General features: G+C 47.2%; 1 protein-coding gene and 1 long non-coding RNA gene across 2 annotated transcripts in view; one reads left to right on the plus strand and one right to left on the minus strand.

The window, feature by feature from the left end:
- Positions 1-180: 180 nt before the first annotated feature.
- On the minus strand, positions 181-2205 carry LOC306822273. Its single transcript, XR_013778879.1, has 2 exons — positions 855-2205; positions 181-819 (listed from the first exon to the last, which is right to left on the minus strand). It is a non-coding gene; the product is annotated as an uncharacterized lncRNA (long non-coding RNA).
- A 987-nt stretch (positions 2206-3192) lies between these two features.
- The window catches only part of LOC306821858 (phosphatidylinositol 4-phosphate 3-kinase C2 domain-containing subunit beta-like), an 8095-nt gene continuing 3858 nt past the window's right edge, over positions 3193-7429 (plus strand). Inside the window, exon 1 of the mRNA XM_079340445.1 lies at positions 3193-3555. The gene's annotated coding sequence lies outside the window, so the exon portion shown is untranslated. The remainder of the gene's footprint in view (positions 3556-7429) is intronic.

The raw sequence follows: 7429 nt of genomic DNA on the forward strand, positions 1-7429 counted from the left end.
TAAATCTCATCTGTGCGTCACTGAGCAGCACAGGAACATCATCCTCTATCAACACATTCAGAACAGGGACGCAGTGTTTGTACTGATCAGGTTTATGTGTCATACGGGATCAATACTGTGATTAACAGAGAATGATTTATGTGATTGTGAAACATGGAAATCATTCTTATAAAAAAGAAATCTCTTGTAATGATGAGACAGTAGGTCATATAGCTGTGAGAAATCATCCTGTGAAAGTTAAAGGTGGAGTCAGTGGAAATGTAAACGCAACATTCAACCGTGGCCCTGCTCATGGGCTCACTGCCCCTAGAAGCCCCGCCCCCTGGAGGACGTAGTGTGTATTTACTGCTTGTAGCTACACTGCAAGCTAACGCACGCTAACTCAAGCTAACCACTGGTGTTAGTCAGCTTCCTGTCCAAACAGGAAGTAGACCAGCTCCACGTCCACAGTAAAAGACAACCCAAGGTTCAGCCTGGTTTTAGAAGCAGCTTTCTCCTCTCGCTGTTTCTCCTCACTCTGATTAGATTTTCTCTTCTTTGCTGCTACATCCACGTCCGTCATGTTCACCGCTTTGAATCTCGTCCAATCACTGAGCTGTATCCACTCCTAAACTCACCTGCTGCGCTCTCATTGGCTGGAGGAAACACACCAGCTCCGCCCACAAACGTCCCGAGTCAACCCGAGCAAATCAGAAGAGTAAAATCCAGTCAGAGGACAGAGTCTCTGCAGACACAGTCACACATGTACGGAGGCCCAGAAGGGACAAAGAGCAGCTTCAGTTTTCCTGTATTTTATTTTGAAGGAGGAAGCTGCCGACTCTACCTTTAAACAAGGATTCATTCGAGGTTGAAACATATGCTCAGTCTTTTACATTCAGTCTAATGTGCATTTCTTGTTCTTACTCATCCTGTCAGGTTACTGAAGCCTTCCGATGATCAAGTTTTTAATCAATCGTACAATCATTAAAATCATACACTTCTTCATTAGAGCGTTTAGACTTTAACAGTGAAAACAGACCTCTTCGTATTTCACTTCTTATTCACATTCAAAGCTGAATAATGTTGACAGGAGGATGAATAAAAGACAATTTTCTTGTTTTTCTGTAAGAAACCGGCTCTTTTTTAGATCCACAGTGTTTTCAGGTTTTAAAATGTGTTTAATATCCTGTGATAAACAACCTTTGTAACGTAATGTTTTAGCTGGACTCAATCCCAGCTGTCTCTCGTCAGAAAAGTCCGTCCTCTCCGTCTTCTGCCTGCTCAAACAGGCCGTTTCCCATCATGACATCACAAAGGGCAGTAGCCCCTCCCCCAGGTGGATGACCCTCCCACAGCTAGGTGTTTGTTCTGCCCTCTGAGTCTGCCTTCTCACCGTAAACAATAGGACATGGAGCCAGAAAGCAGCGAGTACACCCGAGCCCTTCCAGAGAGGGGGCGTGGCCAGACACAGCTCATTTACATATTTAAAGGTAAAGAACGTTTTCAGATGCCTTTTTTTTCCCTGCAAAAATGCTGTAACAAAGCTCAGCAGTTTGTCAGTATGTGAGTTCACCTCGAGTTATGACATTAAGCCAATCACAGAGCTGCATGTAGAGACGGACAGCCAGCCACACATTTACACCTACAGACAGTTTAGAGTCAGCAGGTAACCTAACCAGCATGGACTGTGGGAGAGAACCCACACATACACAAGAGGCTCCTGTCAGACGGGATTCAAACCAGGAACCTCCTCACTGTGAGCAGACAGAGATCACCCTTGCACCACTGGGCAAAGAACTATATCAAAAATAAAGTCCCTCCAAACTCAACTAAACATGAAAAACTCTGCATGACCTGAGAGTTTGACCTCTGACCCTCCCTCGTCATTTATCATTACTAAGATTTGATCTTGCTGCTGTTTAAACGTGACTCTTCTTCTGTGGTGGTTTTATCTTCACTGACCTCAGCGCTTCAATGGGTGATAAAGGCTTTATCCACCAGGTGTCGCTGTCTGCTTTCTTTTCTTTCTGTTGCTGAAGTTAGGTCAAGGCGGACAGGATTACCGGAAGTACGTCCGTCTGATTCATGTAGACCATCCTACGTGAAAGAAATAACAAATAAATGATTAATAAAAATAAATAAATAAAACGTCCTGAGCTTTTCAGGAGATTTCTTTCAGAAGTGTGAGAGCCCTAATATAAAATATCTATGGTATAAATTTAGCAGTACAACATAGATAGATAGATAGATAGATAGATACTTTATTGATCCAGAGGGAAATTCAAGGCATCCAGTAGCAGTATACAGACAGGCAGGACACAAGACATTAGTTACAATACACACCCGCTGTCTCCCCCCCCCCCCCCCTCTGTATACAATAATCCCCCAAACAAGATTTAGGAGCCCCTATGTGACTAAGAGTAAACATAATTACAGGATAAACCTGTACAGTTAGCATTAGCATTAGACTTAAAACTTATATAGCATAATTTACATAACCTGTGCAGTTAGCATTAGCATTAGACTTAAACTTATATAGCATAATGTACATAGCCTGTGCAGTTAGCATTAGCATTAGACTTAAACTTATATAGCATAATGTACATAACCTGTGAGGAGAGAAAAACATGTGCTGGTTAAAAGAGACCTGTAAACAGTTAAAGAGCCTTAGAAACAAAGTGCTGACCTTCTAGAAACTAGTTCCATGTGCATGTACAGAGGTGTTTGAGGTAGTGCCAGAGGTGTGAGTACAGTCATTAAACAGTCAATGCAGGGATGCAGACTGGGCCATTAAAGTGCTCAGCAACATAAAGGAGCAGTGATTAGCATTAAGTGTCCAAAACAATAAGGTGAAACCAGGAGTGATTAGGGTGATTATCATTAAAGTACCCAACTATTGAGGAGCAGATTAGCATTAAGTGTTGAAGACAATAGAGTGAAACTTGACCTAATTAGGGTGATCATGTCAACCATTACAGATGTAGCATAACACAACAGTAGGATGAAACCAGACATGATTAGAGTGATTATCATTAAAGTGACCAGTGCTCAGTAAGGTGACTATCAACATGCGTCAAGTAGAAGACGCAATTAATAAAATGTAATAATCCAACACAAGAGGTCATTTGATTTAATCTGATTTTAGAGCAATTATCTCCTTTCAGTTGTTTTGAGGACTTTAAGTTCAAGACATTGTTGTTAATGTATGTTTTATTTTTGAAACTTTAACCGGATGCAGAATGTTTTAGTTACGTCTGACTTGACGTCATTTCGTTGCCGAGGAGAGGCTGACGCAAAGCCGAGAGCCTCGCCGGAGACCCAGACCGGGTCCCAGAGTCGCCGGAGCCGCCTCGTTGTTTCCAGTTTAACGAACCGGGTCCGATTCGACCGTGTGAGTGTGAGGAACACCGTCCGAACCGGCTTCTGGACCGTGTTCGTCTCCGTGCTGGATGGAATAACGGAGCGAACGGAATCTGGACTTTGACTGGATTGATGTCATTTTTGGCTGGAAAGTAAAACCGTTTTAAAATGGCAACCGCAGCCCGCTGCCGGGGACCCTAGCCGGCCGAGTCTCAGGTAAGACGTGCTCACCTGGAGGAGCAGCAGCTTGTAGCTCCTCTCACCTGCTCATGTGATGATAACGAGCTGCATGTTCAAAGTTCAGTCCGTGCACCGTGCACGAGCTCAGGCCAAACTCCATTCAAACATCCGGGTATTCCAACACTCTCGCTCCCTGGTTCACTGAGGTTCGGGTTTTAAAGTTGCTGATGGACGGGTTGAGGTCCAGCAGGTGTTCGGGTAAATTCGGCTCTCACACAGTCACCCTGAATGAATCATATTAGCAGCAAAGTCAAGCTAACCCTGTAGCGGTCCGGGTAGGTCGACACCGCCCTCAGGCAGGCTGAGACCTGAAAACACCCGCAAGACCACAAATGTTCCTGTTTGACCTTTCACCTTTACCTGGCTCACTGATCTCAGGTGTGATGAGCTCACTGATCTCAGGTGTGATGAGCTCACTGAGTGAATCAGTGAACGTCGCGTGAGTTTGATGCATGGTTGATTGAGTTCATGTTAAAGTGGCAGATTTGTGACTGGGGTTTGGTGTGTGTCTCTCGGCTGTGTGTTGGTGTGAATAGTTGCAGCAGGCAGTTCGGAGGCTGCTGGCAGCTGCAGCTGTCACAGATGTTTCGGGAACATTTCCCCTTTTTCACTCCCTGACGGTCATGATGTTTGTCACCTGTTTGTTTCTGAGCATGCGCAGTTAGCTCATCTGCGTGTGTCTGCTCTCACTCTTAAACTTGTGTTTTTTTCTGTTTAAATGAAACGATGAAGCAGCTCACAGTTAAAGTGAGACATGCAGAGAACCATCAGAGCCGCACTCACCTCCACGTCACCCGGGTTTGTCTATGACGTCACATGCACCTGTCTGGAACAGGTGGATATGCGCTGCTGCAAGTCCAGATATGTGGCGCAATGTGTGTGTGTGTGTGTGGGGGGGGGGGGGGGGGGGGCTGAACGCCTTACCCATTGATTCAAAGTTTGTCAACAACCCTTAAGGCATCGTCTCTATGACGTAATCGCAATGGGCGTGGTTATGTAAATCATTGTTTTGTTCCCCAGCAGTCACATTTCTGTGAATCGAAGGTCAACGATCACACAGGAGGTCAGTGGATCGTTTGAGTCTTTAATGTGGGGGGGACTTCAAACTGTGGAGGGGGGTCCAGAGGAGGTGCAGGTGTTCAAAACCCGCCCTGCATGTCTCTCCAGCCTCGTGGTCGCTCCTTCTGAACGAGATGGTTCCATCAGACGCCATGATGGTTAGACGGCGTGGAGTCGCAGTCAGGTGATCATCAGGTGAAGTCATAATAAAGATAAGCCGATCCAAGGGTCAGCGGAGGCTCTTCATAAACAGGAAGTAACTTCTGATGAAGGTCACTGCTGACACGCTGATCCACTCTAAGCGCCAACGCCGCCACCTTTACATGCACAGTTACAGATTCTGTCTGCAGCTTTCTCCTTCAAAATAAAATACATCCTAAAGTGAAGCTTTGTCCCTCCTGGGCCTCCGTACATGTGTGACTGTGTCTGCAGAGACTCTGTCCTCTGACTGGATTTGACTCTTCTGATTTGTTCTGGTTGACTCGGGACGTTTGTGGGCGGAGCTGGTGTGTTTCCTCCAGCCAATGAGAGCGCAGCAGGTGAGTTTAGGATACAGCTCAGTGATTGGAGGAGATTCAAAGCGGTGAATATGAGGGACGTGGACGTAGCAGCAAAGAAGAGAGAGGAGAAAGCTGCTTCTAAAAGCAGGCTGACCCTTGGGTTGTCTTTGACCCGTGGCGTGGAGCTGCTCTACTTCCTGTTGGACAGTCGAGCTCCTGCATGGTACGGGCCGAGTGTGAGTGAACAGCTCCAGTGTGAGAGCTCTGTTTCCAGCTGCTTATCTCAGCTGCTGTCTGCATCAGCATAACTCACCACAGTCTGCAACACAGCTGTCAGAGGTGCATTGTGGGTAATATAAAGGCAACAGTGTTGTTGTATGTGTGGCTGTGAGTGCAGCCGTGTTGCTGCAGAAACTTCCTGAATCTTTGGAGGGTCGTCGTGATCAGGGTTGCCAGATCTCAGGAGAGAAACAAGCGAGCGGGTGGAGCGGCGGCTTGGCTCGAGCACGCCGTGAGTGAAGGGCACTGATAGGATGTTGGGATTGTTAGCAGGCTCTGATGGACTCCTCTTTGTACAGTCCATTAAAGCCTCCTGTGGTATTCTTAATATTGAATGTGTCACTGATTGATGTGTGCTGGCATCTGTGTGTGTGTGTGTGTGTGTGTGTGTGTGTGTGTGTGTGTGTGTGTGTGTGTGTGTGTGATGGGGGAAGTGGGGCACAGCTGGTTTGTGGTGCGTATATCAGGCTTTATTCCCTCTGTGGGGGACATATAATGACAGGGAACAGGGACTCTGTCCCTCCCCCACCCCAATCATCTACATCCTCCCCTCCCCCCCTGTGGGTCGATGATGACCCCCCCCCCCGCCCCCCCAGGCTTTGAAATGGAGACAGAGGAATCAGACAGCAGTCTGAACACTGAGACAGATTACATATAATATAAACCACAAGAGAGCCTGCAGCAGGTAAACAGACTGTAACGTCTGCAGCAGGTAAACAGGCTGTAACGTCTGCAGCAGGTAAACAGGCTGTAACGTCTGCAGCAGGTAAACAGACTGTAACGTCTGCAGCAGGTAAACAGGCTGTAACGTCTGCAGCAGGTAAACAGACTGTAACGTCTGCAGCAGGTAAACAGACTGTAACGTCTGCAGCAGGTAAACAGGCTGTAACGTCTGCAGCAGGTAAACAGACTGTAACGTCTGCAGCAGGTAAACAGGCTGTAACGTCTGCAGCAGGTAAACAGGCTGTAACGTCTGCAGCAGGTAAACAGACTGTAACGTCTGCAGGTAAACAGACTGTAACGCCTGCAGCAGGTAAACAGGCTGTAACGTCTGCAGGTAAACAGACTGTAACGCCTGCAGCAGGTAAACAGGCTGTAACGTCTGCAGGTAAACAGGCTGTAACGTCTGCAGCAGGTAAACAGGCTGTAACATCTGCAGGTAAACAGACTGTAACGTCTGCAGCAGGTAAACAGGCTGTAACGTCTGCAGCAGGTAAACAGACTGTAACGTCTGCAGCAGGTAAACAGACTGTAACGTCTGCAGCAGGTAAACAGACTGTAACGTCTGCAGCAGGTAAACAGACTGTAACGTCTGCAGCAGGTAAACAGGCTGTAACGTCTGCAGCAGGTAAACAGGCTGTAACGTCTGCAGCAGGTAAACAGGCTGTAACGTCTGCAGCAGGTAAACAGACTGTAACGTCTGCAGCAGGTAAACAGACTGTAACGTCTGCAGCAGGTAAACAGGCTGTAACGTCTGCAGCAGGTAAACAGGCTGTAACGCCTGCAGCAGGTAAACAGGCTGTAACGTCTGCAGCAGGTAAACAGACTGTAACGCCTGCAGCAGGTAAACAGACTGTAACGTCTGCAGCAGGTAAACAGACTGTAACGTCTGCAGCAGGTAAACAGGCTGTAACGCCTGCAGCAGGTAAACAGGCTGTAACGTCTGCAGCAGGTAAACAGGCTGTAACGTCTGCAGCAGGTAAACAGACTGTAACGTCTGCAGCAGGTAAACAGGCTGTAACGTCTGCAGCAGGTAAACAGACTGTAACGTCTGCAGCAGGTAAACAGACTGTAACGTCTGCAGCAGGTAAACAGGCTGTAACGTCTGCAGCAGGTAAACAGGCTGTAACGTCTGCAGCAGGTAAACAGACTGTAACGTCTGCAGCAGGTAAACAGACTGTAACGTCTGCAGCAGGTAAACAGGCTGTAACGTCTGCAGCAGGTAAACAGGCTGTAACGTCTGCAGCAGGTAAACAGACTGTAACGTCTGCAGCAGGTAAACAGACTGTAAC

Source organism: Symphodus melops (genome assembly GCF_947650265.1).
Source record: "Symphodus melops genome assembly, chromosome: 4".
NCBI classification, from domain to species: domain Eukaryota; kingdom Metazoa; phylum Chordata; class Actinopteri; order Labriformes; family Labridae; genus Symphodus; species Symphodus melops.